The sequence below is a fragment of the Dermacentor silvarum genome, chromosome 2, assembly GCF_013339745.2.
Source record: "Dermacentor silvarum isolate Dsil-2018 chromosome 2, BIME_Dsil_1.4, whole genome shotgun sequence".
Lineage (NCBI taxonomy): Eukaryota > Metazoa > Arthropoda > Arachnida > Ixodida > Ixodidae > Dermacentor > Dermacentor silvarum.
Window position 1 is genome coordinate 88,047,276 of NC_051155.1, and position 25,668 is coordinate 88,072,943.

At 46.9% G+C, this 25,668-nt stretch overlaps 1 pseudogene; it reads left to right on the forward strand.

Annotated features, from left to right (window-relative positions):
- LOC125943478 (uncharacterized protein DDB_G0271670-like) overlaps positions 1 to 1,487 on the forward strand; it is a 6,948-nt pseudogene extending 5,461 nt beyond the window's left edge.
- The last annotated feature ends 24,181 nt before the right edge of the window (positions 1,488 to 25,668 follow it).

Consider the following 25,668-nt stretch of genomic DNA (forward strand, 5'->3'; position numbering starts at 1 on the left):
CAGCGGCAGCCAGCGCAGCAGCAGCGCGCAGCAGCAGCGCAGCGGCAGCGCGCAGCACGCAGCAGCGCAGCGGCAGCAGCGGCGGCGGCAGCGGCGCAGCGGCAGCAGCGGCGGCGGCGGCGGCAGCGGCAGCGGCAGCAGCAGCAGCAGCAGCAGCAGCCGCCGCCGCCGCCGCCGCCTATATTTATGTCCACTGCAGGACAAAGGCCTCTAGCTCTCTCACTGTGATCTCCAATTACCCCTGTGTTGCGCTAGCTGATGCCAACTTGCGCCTGCGAATTTCCTAACTTCATCACTCCACCTAGTTTTCAGCCGTCCTCGATATATATATGTATAAGTTAGTGTGAGCGCTATTTGGCCATATCGTCGTCATTTGTACATACGACTCATCATCATCTTTTGGATCGTGTGGTGCTTCGTCTCTGTCTCGAGCGGCTGCTCGGAAATAAAGGCATCACATCGGTCAACGTCTCACAACACACACACACATATATATATATATATATATATATATATATATAGTGAAAGAAGCGCGCGAGTACACGCAAAGTTGCCGCGCGACTGGTCGCTCGAGGCACTTCGCGTGTATTCGCGGGCATCATTCACGCTCGGAAAAACACTTTCACGTAGCACGTATGGAGCACCGGAAAGCTGTATCGGTAGTTTTTCATGCTGGCCTACAATTTTCTCATTGACACTTTTCCTCTAATTATATTATTTGAGAGGTTGATTAATTAATTCAGACTAATTACCTAATTAGGCGGAATGCAAAAAATAATCTCAGTATCTCCAAGTCACGGCAAACAACATTATCTTGGTTCTGCCTAGCTACGTAGCATTTGCATATTTTTAAAGTTCGGCCCAAGTTAAGTGAAACACTCTGTAGGTCTCGGCACGGGTGTTCAAGTGTCCGCAATATTACTCACCCAAAACTTGTCCGGAAAGTTTGACTTTTCGCAGATGAAATGCAAGGATAGGACCGGTACAGATGATCCAACATCTATGTCCCACGAAGCATCTGAAAAATGCCGCAAGTGGGGTGTGAACGAGGTATCGCGTGCTTTATTCGGCAATTACTGAGCTGTCAGAAACACGAGCTGGTAACACAGAACGCCTGAACCACTTCGTATGGGAAAGGCGCTAAAAACGGTTCATTCTCAATCGGCCAGGGCCTTATTCTGTGCTGAGTCATTACGTTTTCCTGTGCTCCAAGCCGCACCTCCGCGTTTGCAGGAATCGCTCGGTGTGACTGATGGTACGACACTAATAGAAAGAAAATATTCCTCTAAATAAACTCGCAGCTTCGTCCGAATGGCGATGTACTGACAGCCATAGCCAGGTGTAGCGTTTCGCTTGACTTTCTCGGATGGTGTTATAACTATGCGCAGGGGCGACATGTAGGCGCGACGAACCACGCGAGGAAACTCCTGCTGGGCATAAGGAACCGCGCCCCAGCAGCCACCAGGCGTCTCACAACGCTGGCGTAATGTGGAGCGCTGCCTGTAGCCCATCAGTCGTCTCACTTCGATAGCGGACGAGATGATACCTACGGGGTATTGTATCTCTGCTTCGGTCGAAGGTTCATCCTTATCGCTGACACCAGTTATTAGATCTGGTAGGCGTTGGTTGCGGGAGTTGGGGGACGTTGAGGCGGACTTGGGAGAAACAGGAGGGATTTATTTACATTATGTACAGTGATTAAAATACAAAGTAATGAACAATCAAACAGTGATCGACGGCCGGCAGCATATCGGACGCTGCGGCCCGTGGCAAGAAGAGCTCTCTCCTTCTCCTTGATTTGTCGCTCTTTTAACCCCTTCGGTCTCTCGGGGTCTCTCGGGGTCCGGTCATTTTTGGCCAATCGTCGAGCCAGCTCAGGTGTCGTCATTTTCCTCCCCTGGTATTGGCCCGTGCAAGTGCCGTCATATTCGGCCAATGGGGACGCTCCGAGGGCTTCATTGTCCGATGGCTGGTTTACCTCCAGCTTTGCCTCCGCGCCTGGAAGCGCTCGGCTGAAGGAGACGGGATGTTCTCGGAACGGCCCTCCAGAGCTGCAAAACCGCTTTTCACTCGACCAAGGCTCCCTTCCTGGAACCGTGCCAGCCTCCCGTTCCACTTTTGGGAAGAGTCAAGCAGGAGGAGAGACAATAGCTCTCACGTGCGGTGCGTGAGGTAGGAGTCGCCAACCTGTCTGACGGGTCCGGTAGCGGGGTTGACGCGCCTCGGTGCACCATAATTGGAATGCGAAGACCTTTTTAAGGTGGTGGGGAAACTTGGGTGATTCCGGGAAAGGGTCCGTATCTAACAGGGGAAAGGTCGGCGTTAGTCTACGCCATAGAGGTTATTACGAAATTTACCAGAGGAAGCCCTGCGCCAGAGTCTATGAAAGCTGCAACCATGGTGGTTCAGCGAGTGGTGGTAGTCTCGACGCTGTAAAATTCCACCTGTAATAGCGGCGTTTTGAGAGAATAAAAGAGGCTGTAGCAGCGCTCTGGGCCCATCAGAGTTCCCAAGATTACAAATTTCGCACTGTGGCGGAACTTCTCGATGTCCAGAATAAGACTCCGGCATCGGAATATGTACTTAAGCTTTCTACTTTTTCGGCTATGGACCTGGAGCTAAATAATTGCTTACCTCTCTCTCTCTCCTCCTTCTTACTTGAAGTGACATTGTGACTTCTCAAAATATTTTTAATGCGAAAGCATTATGTGACTCATGAAGCGGAAAATCCGGCGGCGTGGCCGGAGATGGTACAAAAAGTCACGTGATCACAGAGACAGACCGCGCGCCAGGTGATGCTTCCGTTGGGGGAAGTGCACGCGACGCCACGTGCGCTTCCGCCATTGAGTGAGGAGTCGCTCCAAAGGGCGAACAAGTCACGTGGTCACCGAGACACACCGCGCCGGTAGCCGGTCCATATATAGCGCCGCGTGTCGTGGCGCGGCCAGTCGGTGCGGTTATTTCGGTGAGTCCTGTCGTGCGCTCCGACGGACAAACCTTGGACTTCTCAGTCAGTACCTGCGCCCGGCTCCTTTGGACGTCCACGTGAGTGCGCGAGCGAGGCCGTCGCAATGCTTTCGCATTCATCCACGTAGGGATACCTAAGTGCGGTTGTGTCTTTTTTTTGGCGAAGATATTGAATTACCAATGCAAGAACGCGCAATAATGTTGCACATGCGCCGAGTCTTCTGTGTTTAGAAATACGAGAGTGCTTCGAAGATTAAGGCGATAAAGGTAGATAAGGCGCAGTAAATAAAGTCGCAAGAACGTTTCAAACCAGAAGCGAAGATCAGCGAAATGTACTAACCATCATTTCCGCGTCAGCTGAAGGATCACAGCACCAGAGTTACCTCTAGTAAGTTGAGTAGGAAATTCCATGTTCAGCGCCCAGTGAGGTATGAGATAGTGCTAGCTTGACGTTTACTGCATGTGAGGCGCAGACCAATGCACACACACACACAACAGCTTAGCACGAACACTTCGGCGCTCAAAGTCTGCATGCGCACAGTGCTCATAGCTGCAGTGGAAGGTAGAACGCTACCCTGTCCAGTGCACTTCCATCCGTGACGTCATGCTACCTTGCGCGACTGCCACAGAATCTAATGTGGACGCTCCCGAGTAAGCCGCGGTACACTGACGTCACTGCTTTCATAACGTCGGGCTTGGCCATGGAAATTTCGGTCCAAGTAGCATGGCATTTTAAGTGGACTACACAGGTCTGCTGTTGAGGTGGCGCAGCTAGAGCGCACTACCCTGGGTCCGCAACCCAAATTATGGGGCGTTGAGTTGACGGTGCGTCCACTTCACGTGGTTGTTTATGCGGCTAAACTCCACTGCGCGTTTCTGGAAACCCCTGTAACGCTCCACGCTCGTGCCACGTATGCGCCTCGAGCAGGAACACATGCACGACAATGGCGGCGCCGACTGCGTGAATGAACCTTGAGCGCCCACCTAATTGCTGTCGCCACAAAAACTACACCAGAAAGCATAGGAGGTGATTGTGGAAGTCAGCGATAGCTTTCTTGTGTAACGTGCTCCATATGGGCACATCAGCAGAACGGAGCATTCAAAACTCCAGCGCATAAGGCCCATTGGCCAGTAATGGTTATTCGCTACGGCTCCAACAGTACCGGGTAACGTGGCTGTTACGGCCGCATTTAAAGCACATCGGCCGATCGCCGGCAGTTCCCATTCAGCCGGGTTACTTGCCGCACAGCGAACCGCTAGTACGGGGGAAACGATGCCGATAGAAAGAAAAGGGGGATCCCAGTCTGGCGATGGTGCACGCAGCGTGAATGCCCATGCTTGCTAGTTCACGCTGCACGATGGGCTGCACTAGTAGAACAGCAGACGTGCTTGAATCGCCGCTGCTGGTAAAGAGGCTAGCAGGTGCCGTAGCTTCAATTTGTAGGTGAACAATTTTCGTCAATTCGGCTGAAAGCAGTGAAAACTGAAATACAGGGCCCTCTCCGCACGATGATGCCGCGGCGGGGTTGGCCTTCTCGAATCGCTGGAAGTATTCAGTTATGGCGTCGACCGTAGTCAAGTTTTTACACATCAAGACGCTGAACCTGTCGTCCCTAACACCATCAAGGACGCCCCGGGCCCTTTTCCGACTCTATGATGGCACCGTCAGCATCGCGACACAGTGCAAGCACATCCTGCGTGTACGATATGTATGACCTCGCAGACGTCTGCGTGCGGATCGACAACGCTTTCTCGCTGCCATTCTTCGGCCGAAGGGCTGACTAAACAGGTCCCGGAGCTTCAGTTAACATGTGTCCCAGTTGTCAAGTTGATTCTCGTGTTTTTCAAGTTAAGCTTTTGCGCCGTTTCATTGATACAGACGATTACGTTCGCCAGCTTAAGCGTCAAGGGCCGATGATTGCGACTGCTCCTCCGTTGACGCAGTTCCACTCAGACCTCCGACATCTACGTCATCTGCCCCACAGAACGCTCTCGGGGTGGGACAGCACCGGGCGCTGCCTGAGGCAATGGCTGGTTGGTCATAGCGCAGCGGCGACAGCTGTGGAACTCCATCGTCTATCGAGGGTAGCCAGCATTTCTACAAATTTATTACTCAATTAGGCAGCAGAACATTTATGTACAAAGACTGTTTACACACTAGAGAAGCCAAGATGGGGAAAGTCGGACATGAGCAACGCTCGGCCGATTGTCGTCTTTTTCCGTACTTCATGGAAGCGACTCGCAAGACCATTGCGCATGATCTCCCACTTGCTTATTTCTCGGTTGTCCGTGAAGTATATCTAAGAGTGCTGTAGTTTACCTATTTCTCGTAGACTTCAGATTGCTTTATTTAGTGTTCTGTTATGTGGCTGAGAAAGCCGGCAAATATGTAAACTATTCGCTAACTTCGAGCACAGTAAGTGAAAGAAGAAGAAATATAAAGATATACGTACTTATGGTGTCTTTCATCCACGCAGTGGCATACTCGTCCCTGTTAACATAGGCCTGCAATTAAGTTTCGGATCACAATATTTCAAATAAGGAACAATTACGAATTTTGTTGAATGACATGATATAATAGGACAGGCTGGCGCCCTTAGGTGGCACCGGTTACTCCTCGTCGCTTGGCAAAGAAAGATATTGTTTCAACAATTGTAACAAAATGCAGCACAAAAAAATCACTTAAACACTCAAGCAACAATATCAAAAAGTCCTGTACCTGAGTCCAGGGACCCACAGATAGAGATGGGTTGCAAAGGAGCTAGCCGGATCTTGTGAGCGGCTCTTCTTAAAGAGCGAGTGAGCCGTGGTTCAGTAAAAGTGAGCGGCGGTTATTTTGGAGAAAGGAAGCCGGTTCACTCGCGTGAGCCGTGCCGACGTGTTCCGTCAGAACCGGAACTTTAGCTGGGGGCGACTTCCGCGCCATCTATTAGCGGTACGAGAAAGCAACTGCCCTCCCGCCCTTCCTCGCAAGCACGGTGGAAGCTCGCAAGAGTTGCTTTCACCCCCTCGCCTTCGGCTGAACAACGAAATAACCGCCGCTCACTTACTTAACCACGGCTCCCTCGCTCTTCAAAAAAGCCGCTCAAATAATCCGACTCGCTCCTGAGCGCTCATTTACTGAACCACGGCTCCCTCGCTCTTCAAAAGAGCGGCTCAAAAGATCCGGCTCGCAGCTAAGCGCCCAGGAGCGAGCCGGATATTTTGAGCCGCTCTATTGAAGAGCGAGGGAGCCGTGGTTCAGTAAGTGAGCGGCGGTTCTTTCTGAGTGAGGAAGCCGGTTCGCTCTTGTTGAATGAGCCGTCGCGAACCGTTCCGTCAGAGCCGGGTCTTCCGCTGGGTTTCGAGGTTTCGATTTCTGACCGACGAATGGTAGCCGGTGTGGGCAGACTCGCGCTACTGGTACTCGCTCGCAGTGTATGGTGTGCGCAGCAGTCCATTTGGTTTTTTTTGTGCGTCCTATGGTGTGGCATCCGATGCAACCGAGGGGAAAAGTAAAGAAGCCTTAATTGGCAAAGGATGGGTACGGTTCGTTGCCTGCTGCTGTTCGAACGATGTCTCACGACTCTCACCGATCGCACATCGTGCGTTGGTCCAATAACACTTAGAAGATGGTCTTCTGTGTCTTTAAAGCCAACAGGTGAACGTACAGTTTACGTCCTGGTCTTCAGTTGTGCTAATTAGGGTAGCCATGAAAATGTCGCCCATGACATCCACTTCAGTGCATTTTCTGAGCATGTATCATTAGCACGTCATTAAAACAAGGCTAATGATCTGTTGTGTTGTAATAGAGAGAGAGAGAAATACGTTTATTCAATTATAAAAAAAGAAAATAGAAAATTGTACTTGTATGAAAAGGCAACCCCAGTGGTATTTCCGGTGAGGTGCCTAGATTAAGTTAATGGTTTCGTTTCTTATAACGGTAGGTGAGCAAGCTGTCATATATAGCTTTGCGGTGTTGAGGGGTCCCTCTAGGAAGGATCCAGTCATTGAGTGTGGCGACTGAGCTCTGCAGCCCAGCAAGGCAGATTCTTCGCAGTGATGACAGGCCAGGACATGTCCATAGCAAGTGGTGTGCTGTGGCTGGCGCACCCGCGGTGCACGTTCCGCAGGTGGGGTCAAGCGACTTGTCAATGTATTGGGCTTTGAACGCAGGCGTGATTGCCGTGCCGGTGCGTAGACGGCGGAGTGCCACGCGTTCCCGGCGTGGAAGCCCAGGAGGGAGGGGGTCATGGCCTTCGGGCAGAAGCGCTTGTAGAGCAAGCTTTCTATGCTGTCGGAGCTGCAGGTGAGCATCGACAGCGTCGACATCTTCTGCCGATCGGGCTGTGACGGAAACGGGGCAAGGAGAATGGGGGGTGGGTAAATTTGCTCCCCGCGCGAGCGCGTCCGCTCGCTCATTCCCTCCTGCGCCCATATGACTCGGTGTCCAATAAATGTGCAGGTCAGTTCCCTTGTGCCGCAGAAGTGTTGCTTCTTCGTGGATGGCGGTTGCCAGTGGGTGTGCGTCAATCTTGTTAAGTTCGCGTATGGCGTCTTGCGAATCCGTGTAAATGTGTACAGGGCGGTGATGCTTGAGGCGGCCATATCTGGCTGCCTGAGCAACCTCTAGAATCGCTTGTAGTTCTGCACGGGTCATACTTAATTGTGTGCTATTAGTAGTTGCTGTGTTTCTGCCGTCGCTGTTCGTCCAGGCAGTACTGACGTGATTATGTGAAACAGCAGCATCTGTGTAAATGCATTGAGCTGTACTATCGTTGAGGATGGCTCTGCGGTGATGGTAACGCCTCCGACTTATTTCATTTACTCCCACGTTGGTTGGAAGGGGGTGAACAATGGCCGACATCACGGGCAGCCACGGCGCCGAAGGTGTCGGGAGAAGAGGAGCTTGTGGCTTCCGACCGACCTGGGCGAGTATTCTTCGGCCTGAAGACGTAGCGGCTAGCCTCAGCACCTGGGCACATCTTGCGTCCTCCCTTAGTTCTTCAAGTGTGTTAATTGGTGCCTCTGAGTGAAGCACATGGGTTGGGGTATGCTTCGGCAAACCATACACTATACGTATACTTTGACGATGAGCTGCTTCGAAGCGACGACGCATCGTTACCGTGGTTCGTGTGTAAGGGAAGCCGTACAGAATTCTCGATGTGATGAGATTTTTCGTCATTATAACCAGGGTGTCTTCTCTGAGGCCCCACTTACGACTTGTGAGTCTTCAGAGGAGCCCTTGTGTTGCTCGGCAGCGGCTCAGTGTCTGCTGAAGCCACGCCGTGTGGTTTCCTGTGTCCGATATAGTGAGTCCAAGAATTCTTAGGTCCTGTACTTTTTCGATCGGGCTTCCTTGTATTTGCGGCACATTCATTAAGGCTACTGCTTCTTCCCTCATCTTCTTTGGACCAAGCACAATATACTGTGATTTTGACGGGGAAGGAGAGAGTCTGAGTGCCGAAAGGTGACACTGTAATGTATGTAGAGCTGCTTGGATGGCATCTTGCTCCTCACCAAGTGACCCTCCCGTGGTCCAATTTGTGATGTCGTTGGCGTATATTGAGTGATGCAACCTGTCTATCTTTGCGAGGTGATACGGGAGACGGTACATGGCTATATTAAACAGTACAGGGGACAAAACTGAGCCTTGCGGAAGGCCATGTGTGATGTAATGAAGCGGCGAGAATCGATCTCCTATCTTGACTCGAAGAGTGCGGTTTGTCAATAGTGACGTGATGTATGTCACTATGCGACCTTCTAGTCCTACTGCGTGCATTTCTTGCAACATAGCATCTACTCCTACGTTGTCAAACGCCTTATGTATATCAACGGTGGCTAGTATTCGAGGGCCTTGCAAGCGCTCAGAGGTTAGATCATCATGTATCATAAGGAGGCTGTCTTGCGCCGACAAGCGAGCACGGAAGCCTGTTTGTCTGTGATGGAGCTTTCGTTCAACTTCGAGAAACCAGTGAAGTCTTTCGGCCACCATTTTTTCCATAACTTTGCCCAAATGTGATGTTAAGGAAATAGGGCGAAGGTTCGTTGCTATCGTAGCTGGCTTGCCTGGTTTGGGGATAGGAATGACCAGGGATTTCGCCACTCAACTCGTTGTGTTGTAATAGAACTTCATTTATATTTTTTTCTTTTTGTCCTGGCGCATGATGGCTTGAACGCCAGTATCGCGCGTGCGCTCAAGAGAGAAAAAAAAAAGAAAACGAAAAAAAAAAACGATAGGTACGTGCGGCAGTTTTGTGGATCTTTCGTATCATTCTTGTATTGTACTTCAAGAAATGATTTCTACATTCATTTTGCATGGCGTTACAGCTCACTCATATGAACGTACATATGTGAATAAATGAATAAAGTTGAAAGATAATGTACAATCATTTTGTGTTCTTATTTTGACGAAAGTTGATTTTAAGGTAACACAAAAGCATACAAGCCTCTGTAATGACGATGAAGTTACATATCTTTTTTTATGAAAAAAGTACGTCGCATTCTGCCTGTTACAGTACCATAAGATTTTATCCCCAATATCAGAAAAGAAAGTTTCATTACAACTAAAAATTCACGCTTTTAATATATGTAAAATATTCTCTAAACATAGCGAAAATACCAATAACACGGTTATTAAATTATGCATATATCGTTTTTTTCAGAGCCAGATAACTATAGAATGTGCATAACACAGGTTACACGTTTAAGTGAACCGGTGAGCCGTTAAAATGAACCGGTTCATTTCAGTGAGCTGAGCCGTTCCGAGCCGCTCACTGAAGTGAGCCGTTTTGCCCATCTCTACCAGGAACCAAGCTTTTGGTAACTTAAATATTCCAACAATAAAAAAGCGCCTATGGCAAACGACTGCTACAGTACGCTGGTGCGAAAGTCTGGAATGGTATTCCGCACTATATAAACAACTCGAAGAACTTGCAGAGAGCAATGAAAAATCGCTACTTCAAAGTAATTATCTCTGCTTCCTAAGCTGATAGATATTTACGTTCTATTTTTGTTACACCATGTACAACTATTATTTATCAAGGTTTTCATGTGTTAATTGCGAAGTGGTGTAATTTTCCTCTTCTCTTTTTTAACCTGTCGAATAAATTAATACTAATGCAACATGTTTTTCTTAGCAAATCTAAGTACTACTATTATTGAGTTATTTTTGTGTTTATTGTGAAGTGTTGTATTTTCTTGCATTTTTTTGTTAACCAAATTGACTACACTTATACCAAATTGCATGACAGTTTCTTATATGTATATTTCTAAATGGGCCCCGTACTAGCCAATGGCTATGGGACCATACATATTGTGCGTATCTTGTAAAATGAAAAGTATATATGTAATAAAGAAAGAAAAAAGGCATCACGTGACTCGCTGCGCTGAGCTCCGCCACCGGCTTGGCGCATGCGCTCTCCGCAGCTGGGTCGCCGCCTGACCACGTGTCTCGCTGCGCGCCTGGCTAAAAGGAACGCCGCGCTCGCCATGGATGAGATCGAGGCCGGGCCGTCTTCTCTGAGCGTGGCGCGGGAGCGGTAGGCTTTGAGTCGTCGTCGGCAAGCGGCGTCTGACCACCCCGCGGATATCGCCCGGCGAGCTGATTCACTGGAGAGGGTCCGGAATGCCAATTGCGCGAAGCTAGCGTCGGAGACTGAGGAAGAGTGAGCCGTTCGGATCGCAAAACGCTTGGACTTGTCGGCTTATAATTTTACTTAGCCTAACGATGAGTGTATACCTAAGTATAAGATTTACAGCTTAATCAAAGGTTAACCAAGTGAAACCAAGACTTAACCAGGCTAAACTAAGCTTTCGCTTTGCATATCCAGGGTTAGGTAAGCTAAGCCACAGCAATTCCTTTATTATATCTTTACTATAGCCTTAGTTGCTGACTATTGCCACGTGTTCTCCGCGTGGAGAGCTATTTCATACTATGCTCATGTTCATACGACATCTACAAGTAACCTAAGTCACCGGCTTTTTCTAGAAGTGGTTTCAAGATATCCGGATCCCAGATACGCTACTAAAGCCGCGGGAAGTGAGCTATAAAGACGTTGTCTACATAAACAAAATTTGCATCATCTGTTCACCATGTTCGTGAGTTAAGTGTGATTTGAACGACCGTACCACACTTTCCAGTAATTGTGCGGCCATATATAGCGGATACATAGGTGAACACTACCATACTCACCGCTACCCATTTCATGTCGCTTTTGAATCTCGAATAATTATCGCAACGTACAACGATGGAACATGTGCGAATAAACACGGCAAACATGTAAATATAAGTACGTTAGTCTATTGGCTTTCAGAAATGATATAATACACTGTCACTTTCTAGCCCCTTTACATAGAAATAGGTCACAAGTGAAGGCAACGCACAAGTGCAATCTTACTTGTCATTAGAATGTGATTTTTTGTTGCTTTATTCGAATTTATTAACACGAAAGTGTTTTATGCCGGGGTCCACCAAGACTTCACTGACGTATTTCCGTCACGGATATGACGTTCTTACAATGTACACGAACATAATACAAAGAAAGAAACCAGAAGAAAAAGTTCCACAAACATGCAAAATTTGGAAATCGAACCCACGACCTCTCGGTCCACGACGATAGATCGCCGAGCGTTTAACCCATTGCGCCACAAACGCATTTGCAGAGAGCTACACAGACGCGCCTTATATATCTAACACTCCTCCGTGTACCCGCGCTCTTGCTCGGGGCGGTGCCGCCGCCTACGAGCAGAAAAGAGAAGTACTGTATTATGACACTAACGCGCACCGACAGTGAACGTTTCGGTGGTCTCAGCACTACGACGCCTCGATGCCAGCATTCGGAGGGACGCTGGCATCAAGAAGCACTACCAACGCCACCTAGGTGGCGTTCACCGTACTCAGCACAGCGGAGCGTGGCCTCCGCAATTAGCTCTGAAAATGTTTCTGAAGTTGATCGCGGAGGCTGCAATTACGACGCGCTGTACGCGCTGATTTGACTCGGTGACGATTCAGTTACGTGCTTTGTCTTGCGCGTTGTATTAGTGTGTCAGTTACGTGCTTCGTCTTTCGCGTTGTGCTCGCGTGTGCAGCGTAGTGCAGCTTCCATATGCACGACGGTTGCTCATGGTCATCGACGTTGGTAGTCGTGATGGAGGAGACGTGCCACCAGGCGTCAGCGTGGGTGCATCAACGCCTAAGGGCGCTTTAGCCACAAAACACCAATAGACATTATATATCAATGTGCAATAAACATTACACTACTTCTGTGAAGACACGTTTCACTTTCGTGTTCTATACCGATTCCTATATAAGAGGGATCAACCACATTTTTTTATTGGCGTCAATTTTTCCGTTGACAATTTAGGTATCCGTGTTTCGTAATACGAATGTTTCTTTGAACGCGTAGTGTGTTAAGCGCAATGCATAGGCAGCGTATGCAACGTACTTTTTTTCATTAAGTTACAGATGATGTGCGTGTGTGTTCACGTAAATTGCCAGGGAACCCGCGTAGTGCTAAAGAAACAAACATTGCTGGCTTTCCCGTAATCGAGAGTAGATGTAAGCTTGAAATGGCTATGGGCAAAGCAGATTGGTTGGAGATGATACTAGCCACAATCTTAAAATGATTGTAGTGCATGTTTGCAGCGGCACACCTCACCACACCGCACCACACCGCAGCACGCCATAATATATGCAGTGGTCCATATGGACGCTGCCCAGCTAGAAGAAGAAAACCGGCTGAAGGTAGCACGACAGGCAGCGAAAGACGCCCGGGAGACAGCGCACTGCCCAACTATAAAAGATAAGCCCCTGAAACAGGCGCCACGCAGCGTGGCGCCATCTCTCGAGGCGACGCAAAACCCGCGCCGCGGAACTGGCGGACCGCTTGCGTTCAGAAGAGCACAGGCAAGCCTGTCTCAGAGCCAAAAGATGACAATCAAGTGTATGGTGCCCTTTATCTGCCTTTTGAACGTGGCTATTGAAAATTACAAATAAAACCAGCGTAGTTAGAGGTTGCAGCTTGAGTGATATTGTGAACAAACAGTAGGAAGAACTCGGAAGCAATACTTTTTGTAACTTGTGTGGGCAGTAACTATACTCCGTTTCACACATCAGGTGCAACGCTCTGGAGGCTAGAGATAATTTTTGCAGTGACAGCGTTCGCCCTTAGAAATAGTTCGGTGTTTATTGACCGATTTTTGTGAAAGTGCTCTTTATATAATAGCTCAGTTCTGAACGGAAAAATGAATTTACCTTCAGAAACAAACATATAGGGCTGCTAACACGTTGTTCTAGATCAATCTCCTTTTCGTTGTTCTTTATTTGCAGCCCGTCGCGGCTGCCTCACGTGCAAGCTCGCGCGAGCAAACGCCGCTGGTGCGCAGCTGTACAAAGGGTTGATGGCCTGAGACCGCGTTTTATTAACTTTTTACTGGTTGCCCGGACGATCTCGTTTTGTTCTCCTAACGATGCCCGGATAACGGCTCTGCCTTTTGGCTGAAGGTCATTTAAAGGCCGCTGACAACGGGAGCTAAAATCATTTCATATTTAATACAAGGCATTGAGCACAAGGATTCAGCCACTTAAGGTATGAAAATATAATGAAAAAAATGCACAGAGATGAAAATTTTATGTGTTCTGTTCGTTTTGCCGCTTCCCTTTCGCCAACGTTGCAATATCTTGCAGCATCCGAGTTGGCCTAATATATTTGTATAAGAACCAGGGACTCGTAAATGCCGCCATTAATTTAGCTGTAGTGATTATGCGATAAACCATGGCAGAAAATTCCACTCTTTGAAGAAATAATGAAGAAATAAATGGAAACCAGTAGCGGAGTTGCAGTACCTTAAAAGTTGCTTAACATGCAGCTGCTTAACAGTTGGCTAGCACACAAATTTAGTTGTGGATGAATATTAAAAAAAAACACCGCATATCCACGGGGTGAATGATGATGAGTGGGCGAAGCTCCGGAGGGAATCATCGGTAAACCGTGAATCAATTCGCCCAGTCTCGCCGCACTCAATCGAACGATTGACTTCCACCAATGACACGCGCCACATGTGACGTCATTCCTATTTTATAACAGCGCCCTTTATTATAATTGCACCATCTCCCGCTTAAGGGGACGCTAGCACAAACGCGTTAGAAACGTGCAGTACTCTCTAGTAAGGGGGAGAGGCCACAGCGTCTTACGCAGCCGTTTACACACGCCGGAAAGTGCACCGCGTTTGCCGACGCCATAACATGACTGCTGAGAGAGTATAACCCCCGTATTCATAAACGCTCCTCGACTTGAACTTGACTTGCCACCGCCTTCAACGCGTTTCGAACGCGCTTCCCAAGGCGGTGGCAAGTCAAGTTCAAGTCGAGGAGCGTTTATGAATACGGCGGTAAGGCGGAGAGGCCACAGCGTCTTACACCAGCTTCTTACACGGGCCGTAATGCGCTAGCACAAACGCGTTAGAAACGCGCAGTCTTTCGTTAATGTTGGGTATTTATTGTCATCGTGGTGCGCGTGTCCATGTGCGTTTCGTGGTGTGGACAGACGAAGTAACGCGGATGCATCAATTCCGAAGCGCCGCGCGACAAGCACATCAGAAACAAGCACGGACAGCGACACGACCAGTACCACAAGAAAAGCACGTCGCCGCAAGACATCGAAACACTCAGGAAAGTGCCGACGATCACGGTCCAGGAGGCCTGGTGGGGGTTCGGAGGGAGCCTCACCGTTGCCCTCAAGGACCGACCACATAGATAATTAGGTCCGTATAGTGGTTAGTCACCATGGCGCTGACACAGCAACTTCTCTTCGTAACTTTGAATGTACGGGGCCTTAGGTCTTTGCAGAAACAGGCACAGCTTCGCCGGCTTTTATCTAGGCATCGCCTCGACTTCGTCGCCGTGCAGGAGACGAAGATTGAGAGTTATGACGAAACAGAAAGGGCCTTGCGACCTTTTCTGTCTGAATATAATGTCTGCGTTTCACACGCCCTTGGTTTATCCGCGGGCTGCTTCCTGTTTCTGAAAAAGAGCCTACTTTGTTCAGCATTTAGTTACCATGTGGACGCTGAAGGCCGATACATATACTGCGATTTTGTGTTGCAGGGTGTGCCATGGCGAATAGTTAACCTCTACGCATTTAATGACGCTGCCAAACGAATTATTTTATTTGATACTGTGTCTAATCTACTGCACTGTGAACGCTGCATTGTGTTAATGGGAGATTTCAATTGTGTATGTGATCCGAGTGATCGAAGTGGGATTAACATTCAGCGAGACAGGAGTGGTGAAGCTTTGTCTAACGTGATAGAGAATGCAGGGCTCATAGATATAGGAGCGTCGGGACAGGGTTCTTGCTCTTATACACGAATTCAAGGTCACTCTTACGCCCGCCTTGATCGAATTTATGTCTCTTCATCACTCCTCTCCCGAGGACTGTCTTGTAGTACTATCCCAGTTTCGTTCTCTGATCATTGTATGGTTATCGCAAAAATTGGTGAGAAATCTGTAACCAATTTCCGACCACAGTGGGCACTCTGGAAACTTAACTCTGAGCTCCTAAATGATCAGGAATTTATCAATCGTGTGCGTATGGCCCTAACAACTTGTTTTTCTACAGACTTGCCATTATTTGCTGCTTGGGAACTCTTTAAGCAAGAGGTTCGCACAGTGGCTATAGAAATTGGGTCGGTGAAATCATTTTATAGAAAGAATGAAGAAAAAATGCTTCTCAAGAGCCTAAGTAGCATTTACGAGATGGAATGCGAAATGCCAGGCACTTACATAGAAGATATGGAAAATATTAAATGTGAGTTACAAAAGTATGACGCACTGCGCTACCGAGGTGCGCGAGTTCGATTTCGAAACAGCCGTGCTTTGCACTCTGAACAGCCAACACGTCAAGCTTTACTTGATGAGCGACGTCACGGTACTTCAAAGTAATTTCGGAAATCTACTCCAAAGGTAGTCTTGTAACAAATACGAATGACATAATTTCACAATTTGAAAGTTACTACAATGCTTTGTTCAGTGCACCTCCCGAAGATCATGATGCAAAAGTCTTAGAGAGTTTTGTGTCTCTAGTAAAACCTTTACAGAATGAGGAGTGTGCATTCATCAGTGGTACTGTTACCATTCAAGAAATTGAGCAAGCTATTGATCAGCTGCCTTTATCGAAAACCCCCGGCCCTGATGGACTTTCAAGCGAATTTTACAAAGCGTTCAAAGGGGATTATCAGTTCCATATTATTGGATATATTTATTACAAGTTTAGAGGTGGACGCCGTTCCACAATCTTTTGCAAAAACCACACAGTTTTAATCCCAAAAAGCTCAGATAAGGAAAAACTGCGTTCTGTTGAAAGCTACAGACCAATCACGTTGTCAAACGTTGATTATAAAATATTTGCAAAAGTTTTATCTAATAGATTACAATTTGCGATGTCGATTCTCATTGGTTCCCATCAGACGTGCGGAATTAGAGGTCGATCAATTCAGACCAATATACATATCGCCCGTACACTTCTTGAGTACTGTTACGGTTCCACTGAGCAGCTTGCAATGCTCCAAGTAGACCTTGCTAAAGCTTTTGATCGAGTCAGTCATTTCTATTTATTTTCTCTTCTGGAACACGCCAATGTTGGCTCCATTGTGCTTAAAGGAGTTAGGCTTCGCTACACCCATTGTTCTACTCGTTTAATTATTAATGGACATCTCTCCAAACCCGTTGCTATCTGCTCTTCGGTAAAACAAGGATGCCCGATGTCCCCACTACTCTTCGCCCTTTACCTGGAACCACCTATGCTTAAGCGTAATTCAGTCAAGTTCCATCCATGGCTTCAACATACTGGGTAATGAGGTTAAAGTGTTAGCTTACGCAGATGATCTAGCGTTTTTCTGCACAGATAAGCCTAGTGTTGAAAAGGTTGTAGCTACAATAGAGAAATTTGGCAGCGTATCAGGAGCACAAATAAACTCCTCGAAAAGCTTAGGCTTATGGTTCGGTTCCTGGTGTTATAAGCCAGAACAGTTTGCAGGCATTAAGGAGACTCATGTTCCGCCAACATATCTTGGCGTGCCGCTAGACGCATATAAATTAAGCACGCACTATTGAAAAGAACGGGTTTCAGCCTTGCAAAGTTACGCTCAGACATTCGTTCCATACCAACTTTCTATTTTCGGAAGGGCTGAAGCCTGCAATAAGTTTTTAGCAACTAAAATTTACTATGTATTGCAAGTTATTCACTGTGCCAGGCTCTACATCCAACGCTTTTACCGAATTTTTGCAACTTTCATATGGTCTTCGACTTTCGAGCCCATGAGGAGAGACAATGTTTTTAGACCAGTTAGTGAGGGTGGGCTCGGCTTAGTGCATCTTTACGTGCGGCAAATAGTGTCCCGTTTCTTCTTTTTTCGCGATCCTTCACATCCTATAATTCGGTCATTCATGCAAGTCACACTTGTTGATGCTTTACCTGATTTAGTTGTTTCTTCTTCAAATTTTTCTTCGCCTTTATGCTTGTTGGGGTTCATGCAGGAGGTTTATTTGGTGGTTCGTTTCCTGACAGTTCCGTTTTCTACTGAATACTTGTACTCCGTGTCGCGTAAAAAGTTATACAAAGATTTACTGTCCATGCTTTTTCCGCCTCCATTTTACCGATCACTATACATTGAATGGCCAGGCCACGATGTACTAAAGCGAGTTCGTAAAATGCATATATCCCCATGCTGCAAAACATTCTGTTACAAACTTCATAGTGAAACTTTACCGGTAAAAACATGGCTACAGAAAAAGGGTATATTTGTGACTTCTGTTAATTGTCGTCTTTGTGATGTGCCAGAGACAATTGAGCACTGTTTTATTGGCTGCAAAGATGCCATTCTAGTTTGGGACATCCTCCAACGGACTCTAAAGAAAGACCTTGAAATCAACCCCCATACAGTGCGATATCTGCTGCCGCCCCATGATGACAGTGTACCTTTCGACGTGTTCTTTCTCATGGGAATGCACACTCTGTGGAAGACGCGAATGATGGACCGCAACGCCGAACCGGTTGTACCCACAAGAGTAAATTTCATCCAGATGACTGTGCACCTAAAGAATGTTTATGATGGATTTGATGTTCAACCGGACTGGTACCCCATTTTGGTGAGGTGCTTAGCCTTACCACCCTTTTAAAGCGGAACAGTGATTCTTCTGTTTTTCTGTGTGTGACTCATTGTATCCACCTTTCTATGACTATGCACAATTAGTGAATGTTTTATTGGATGACATGTTAATGTAATAAATACCATGAAAGAAAAAAAAAGCGTTTCGTGGTGTAGTGGTTAGCGCCGCGCGTTCGGAAGCGAGGGGTCCCTCGTTCGATTCCGCGCTACGGACACAACTTTCGGAATTTTCTTCTTCATAAAAGTAGACGTGGCTACCTACTATGACGACGACTACTACTAGATACTACAGAGGAGGGACAGACCCACACCCTAAGGAGCTTCGCCCCTAAAACTTGTTTGCTGCCAGTGATTTTTTTCATTACTCCAAGAACACGTTTAAAATTTGTTTATTTTTGTTATTACAATACAACGATCACGGACAAGGTCATGCAAAACGGATCATCAATGAATTCTGCTGAAAATCTGCATTAATTGTGTTGCAATGAAATATTCTTAACGAATCTGCCTTTTCCTGCGTCTTCTGCTGTTGAAAAAGGCAACCAGTTGTACTGAATGCTTTTAGACTCTCAATGGCCCGCTCCCACGGTGAGCGTCGGCGGCGTAACCGAGCGAACGAGCACAACAGCGAAGGATGAAAGAAAAGCGTATTACGTAGATAGCTACGAGATGGCGCCAGAGTACCACGAGTCGTCTGTTCACTTCTTTATCTTGCTTCGGTCACTGCTTTTCATTGACTAACAAATGTTAAACGCTATCCCTCGACGCACAACGCGCATTAGGTACCAGAATTTTCTCGAATGTTATCTATAGTTCTATTCATTGGCTGTTGTCACAAAGCTTTTTTTGTAATCTGATTGTACACACGACGCGAATTGTGCAGTGCTTTCTGGGAGCCCCGCGGGCACGAGCGATTCCTCTGGAACCTTCGGCGAGTCACGTATAGAAGCTGACGCGCCTGACCCGCAGATCAGATTTTCGACGATCGCCGACTCTGCTCACCGCTATCGTTGTGCTTGAGTGTTACTCGTTTTGCAACACTTCGCTCCATCTGTAACGTGCCGCACGAGACAGATTGTCCAAGCCAGCCAAATAATCGCGAAATGAAAACACGTATTGAGCTGCGCTCAAATTTAGCCTTAGGGAGTATCGTGACCGTCGCTGAATTTTCTAATTGATTCCTGTTGTGGTTGCTTTATACGGGGATATTTTGCGTAAGTGAGGACAAACATTTTTTTTGCAGCGAATCCACCGACATTCAAACAGTTTCTGATCTCTCAACGCCATTTCAATGCGAATATCTGTGTAAATCTTCGTCATTTGGGTCCGGCACTCTGGCGTCTTGCCACTCTGTAAATTTGTCTTGCGCCGCCTCTCCCAAACACGCTAATCCACCCATTTGATGACAGGCGGGGCCGCTGTCAAGCTCACTGTACCAGCTCTATTAGAACATCGGGTCGTCCGTTTCTCGCCTGAGCATAATCTCATCTAGGAATCCGTGGTTTTAAAAACATGGAAACAATGTTAATCCACGATTTCTAGTGATTCCGGCAGAAGCCATCTAAGGATGATTATCAAAGTTACAATGGGATTGGCATTCAATAAATGGAGCGACACAGCGCACTCTCAAAAGCACCTTTATTTAGAATATGTAGGAATTTCACTGCTTCGGCTATGTTTGATATACACTGCCTCTGTGATCGGTCCGTTTTGCTATGACCCTCACTTACTAAGGTCGGCCGGCACCACTGGCGTCAGGGTGACGACTGCTTGGTGACAACGCTGTGAGAACGACGTAATTACGAAGACAGATTGACGTCTATGGAATAACGAAGTCGGTATGGCGACGGTGGCATGGCGATAATTGAATTACGTTTCTGAAATGAAGGCGATGGTACGACAAGACCGTGACTACGATGACGTCACATCGATGGGATGAAGGTAGCATATAACGACGACTGTATGGCGACAATGACTTGACCGCGATTGTATGACGGGAATTGCATTACGAAGCTTCAATGACGGCGATGGAACCACCGCATCACGACGACAGTATAGCAATAAATGCATTATAATGACTGAATGAAGACGACCCAATGACGACGTTGGCATGGCGACGGCGGCACAATCACGATTGGAGGGCGACGGCATAATTGCGATGAACTGACGAGCAAGAAATGACGCCTATGAAACGACGAAGGCAGTATGACGGCGATTGCATGGCGACAATTTGACGACGTTTCTGACACGATGACGATGATACGACAGCGTTACGAGTGTGGGGACAAATAATATGATTGGGCAAACAGCAGGAGATTTTTCCCTGCCTCGCGTTGCGTAAAGGTGACGTTATAAACTTCGTTGACGCATACCCTTTCTTTTTACACCAAGAACACAACTCGGTTTGTGGCCCTTCATTTCCGGTTTTCCCTACAAGATCAGCTCAGCGATAAGAATAAATGTAACAGTGCCAGTGAGCATACGTCGGCAAACTCACTGAAGAGTCGACTCTGTCATACTCAAGACCGTCCCGCAATTCGGAACCGTGGCAGTCAGGCTGATTAGAATTTTGGCGCGCTCGAGTCCGAGTGAGCCCAGCTGAGTAGTTTTGATGAGTTAGAGTCACAGTGAACCGCACTGGGTAGAATTTTAGTGAATCTGAGTGAGCCCGGCTGATTATAATTTTGGTTAGTGTGAGCTCTAATTAAAAAATTAATTTGTCAGTGAGTCTGAGTGAGTTCCGTTTATTTTGCCAACTATTGGGCACGGGAAAGCGGCAACCATGCAGTCGCCGCCTAAACCCGTTTTGCTTCTACATGCAGTTTGTCGCGCTTTTTGGAGCATGGCTGTATCCGTCGACCTGCGCATGTGCGGTTTCGCCAGTGCTGGTCCTTCCTGACTCACCTATACCGCTGCCAGTCCTGCTATCTGACGCAAGTCAAGATCCTTGGTGCCAGCAAGTAATCAAGGACGTCATCTACACACCTTTGCACACGGACTCACAGCCGCCAGGAACGACATCTTCATTCTGGCTCTACTTAAGCAGCTGCCTTCGTCCGGCCACTTTCAGTGGGCACGGGAAAGCGGCAACCATGCAGTCGCCGCTAAACCCTTTTTGCTTCTACATGCAGTTTGCCGCGCTTTTTGGAGCATGGCTGTATCCGTCGACCTGCGCATGTGCGGTTTCGCCAGTGCTGGTCCTTCCTGACTCACCTATACCGCTGCCAGTCCTGCTATCTGACGCAAGTCAAGATCCTTGGTGCCAGCAAGTAATCAAGGACGTCATCTACACACCTTTGCACACGGACTCACAGCCGCCAGGAACGACATCTTCATTCTGGCTCTACTTAAGCAGCTGCCTTCGTCCGGCCACTTTCAGTGGGCACGGGAAAGCGGCAACCATGCAGTCGCCGCTAAACCCTTTTTGCTTCTACATGCAGTTTGTCGCGCTTTTTGGAGCATGGCTGTATCCGTCGACCAGCGCATGTGCGGTTTCGCCAGTGCTGGTCCTTCCTGACTCACCTATACCGCTGCCAGTCCTGCTATCTGACGCAAGTCAAGATCCTTGGTGCCAGCAAGTAATCAAGGACGTCATCTACACACCTTTGCACACGGACTCACAGCCGCCAGGAGCGACATCTTCATTCTGGCGCTACTTAAGCAGCTGCCTTCGTCCGGCCAATTTCAGTGGGCACGGGAAAGCGGCAACCATGCAGTCGCCGCTAAACCCTTTTTGCTTCTACATGCAGGTTTGTGAAGCTCCGTCTCTTTATTCTAAACGTACGAGTAATGCCTGTCTGCTGCTTTTCCCGTGCCCAAGTGTATTTTTTGCCTCGCTGTGTGAATGTGTGTTTGTAGCAAGGCTACTCATCCTATGTGGTGACGTTGAACTTAATCCGGGACCCGAAACTGACAAGCAGTACAAAGAACTTCTTGCAGTCATTTCTGCCCTTTCAGCAAAAATAGATTCACGACACACAGAGGTAATGAGTGGCCTTGCCGAATTAAAAGAAAAACAAGCTGAATTAACTAATCAAGTGTCCGATTTACCCACTAGATTAACGACAGTTGAATCTCTTGTTGATTCACTTCAGCTCAACCCGTCTTCAGCTGACATACCTGCAGATGTAGCTCACGCCGTTAAAAATGAAAATGCCTCTCTCCTGACGCGTCTCGATGATCTAGAAGACCGTTCCCGCCGTGATAACTTAATATTTTATGGTATTTCCGACAATCCGTCAGAAACATGGGCGCAGTCCGAAAAATTGGTATGTGAACTTTTATCTCGTCATCTTCAGTTTGAGGTCCCCGAGAATATGGTATGTAGAGCCCACCGACTTGGCTCGTACACTGCTAATAAGACTCGCCCGATTATCATTAAATTTTCTTGCTCAAAACTAAGGGATAAAATTCTGGCACTAAAATCTAATCTGAAATCCACCGGGGTATCTGTGGGCGAAGATTTTTGCCGAGCAACGCGCCAGTCTCGGAAAAAGTTACTAGATTTTGCTAAGGCATCAGGCCAACCATACACATTGCGGCTAAACAAGCTATTTTTGAACAAGTGCTACGTTTACTGTTCTACCACTGACAATGTATGCGAAGTCGACATGCCACGTGCAGCACGCTCTTCAGTTCGGTCGCGTCAAACTGTCGAAGGTAATATTACAACATAACTAGCACATGCGCAACCGAATAACAGCATATCTGTTTTTTTCACTAACGTGCGAAGCTTACTAAATAAACGTTCTGCAATATCCTCACTTATTGATTCATGCACTGCTGAAATCGTATTCTCACCGAAACATGGCTCTCTGCTAAGATAAAAACTAGCGAAATTTTTGATTGTGAGAAACTATATTCATGTTATCGCTGCGATCGTGGTGGGCGAACAGGTGGAGGTGTCTTGATTGCAGTTACTGAAACGCTCACTTCTAACTCCGTCTCCATAGAAACACCACTAGAACTTGTTTGCGTGCGCGTTGTACTCGACAACAGAGATGTCATTTTTTTCACATGCTACCGCCCTCCAACTGCTTCGACGTCATTTTGCGAGGACCGTCATGACACATTAAACAAATTAGTTGTCAGATACCCTAACTCGCCGCTTTTTCTTCTCGGGGACTTCAATTTTCCCGATATCATTTGGCATAATGACACGGCAAAGTCCCAGCCTTCTCAGAGTACCCAGTTCTTGAACACTTGTTTGGACTTCCACTTCACTCAGCTTGTACTGAAACCTACACGCGTGTCTGCTTCTACATCTAACATTCTTGATCTGATTCTCACCACGAACCCTGATGTAGTTTCCCCAATTCATTATTTAAAAGGATTAAGTGATCACCTTGCACACACTTTTGATATCAACACACAGACAACTGCTAAAAACTGCGAAGGTCATCCGCGATTACAGCAAAGCCGACTTGGCTTCCATTACCGCTGAAATGGAAACTTTCGCAGCTTCTTACATCACTAATTGCGATCAGCGTTGTGTTGAAGAAAACTGGTGCATTTTCAAAAATAAATTGTTGTCGCTTATCGAACGCTTCATGCCGCAGAGAAGTCGTTTGTAAGCCTCGATCCCCTTGGTTCAACCCCTATTTGAAGAGACTGCGTAACAAAAAAAAAGCGGTTGTTTCGTCGCGCAAAAGCTTTACGCAGTGAAGTTACTTGGTCCGCTTACTACCGCACTGAAAGTGATTACAACGCAGCTGCCGCTAGTGCGAAGCAGCATTTTTATTCTGTCACACTTCCGTCCCTTTTGCAAACCAATCCTCGTAAATTCTGGACCATAGTTAACGGTACACTAAGTAAAATAATCCAATTAACATACCCCAATGATGAACCTGTTGCTCCTGAAGAGTGCTGCAATGTATTTAATGATGTATTTTCTTCCCATGTTACCGTGATGCCACATAGATTACCCCTTGTATCCAATTCAGCTTTTTGCCCATGGATTCTATTTCTATTGACTGGGTTGGTGTTAGCTGCCTAATTAAGAATCAAAAGACGTCTTCCTCTGCCGGCCCTGACTGCCTGAATTCAAAAATTTTGAAGTGTACCAATGTATTTTCTGCTGTTATTTTGTCGCACATTTTCACTCAGTCAATGCAGCAGTCTGTTCTTCCACACGACTGGTGCGTGGGAAAAGTGATTCCAGTTCACAAATCGGGTAACACACACTTACCCAGCAATTATAGGCCTATCTCACTAACAAGCATTTCATGTAAAATTCTCGAGCATATAATATATTCGCATTTGGCTAAGTTTTTAGAATCCAACTCCTTTTTCAACCCCTGTCAACATGGTTTCCGCAAGTTTTTTTCGTGTGAAACACAGCTCTTATCATTTACGAACGATCTTTTTGCAATCTCTGATCTAGGTGCAGACATCGATTGCATATTTCTCGATTTTGCTAAAGCATTTGATTCTGTGTCGCATGATTTACTTCTGCTTAAGCTGACTGAACTTAACCTGGACGTAAAGGTACTCGAGTGGATAAAAAAAATTTCTAAGCGGACGCAGTTTGTAAACGCTAATAACTGTACTTCTCGGTTTTCTAATGTACCAGCAGGTGTTCCTCAAGGCTCAGTCCTGGGTCCGCTTCTCTTTTTAATCTATATTAACGATCTTCCGAACTGCGTTCTTTCTTCCTCCATAAAACTATTCGCAGATGACTGTGTTATTTACCGTAAAATTGCTAATCCTTCCGATTCCCAAGAACTGCAGGACGATCTTAACCGCATAACTGAGTGGTGTTCTAATTGGTGTATGCAACTAAATTCAAATAAATGCAAGGTCATGCGCATATCTCGTAACACTGCCATTCACACGTACTTTATTAATGGTGCACCAGTCACGTCAGTTACCTCTTACAAGTATCTCGGCCTTCACATATCAAATAACCTTTCTTGGCATTCGCATATTGACTATGTTACTAATAACGCTAACCGCATGCTTGGTTACTTGCGCCGTAATTTTAGCTCTGCCCCTTCCTCCTTGAAACTAACTTTATACAAAACTTTAGTTCGCTCCAAATTGGAGTATGCTTCCGCCATCTGGGATCCGACTCAGTCCTCATTAGTTTCCACTCTAGAGAGTATTCAAAACCGCAGTGCACGCTTCATCTTGTCTAATTACTCTCGCTATGCAAGTGTCTCATCAATGAAACTAACTCTTAACTTACCTGATCTTTCGTCACAACGCAAATGTTCCCGTCTCTCCCTTTTTCACAAAGTTTTTCATTTGAACCCCCTTTTAAGGTGTGAGGCCAAGTGAAAATTGTAATTTTTTTCCCAAATGTCAATTTGTTGTTTTCTGCTTTGTTAGATGAGGAATTTATTCTACATCGTCTTGCTGAAAAAAGTATCTTCCTATGCAGTTTCTTTCAAAAGATACATAAAAAAATGTAAACCCACCCGGCGTCTACGAAACCGAAACTGAAAGTGCCAGTTTTCTGTGGAACAGAAAAAATGCCCTGGTTTGCAGTTATTTGCTGGTTATTTAAGAATCGTATCTCGTAAAAAGTGTAGCAATGCAATAATAGCATTTTCA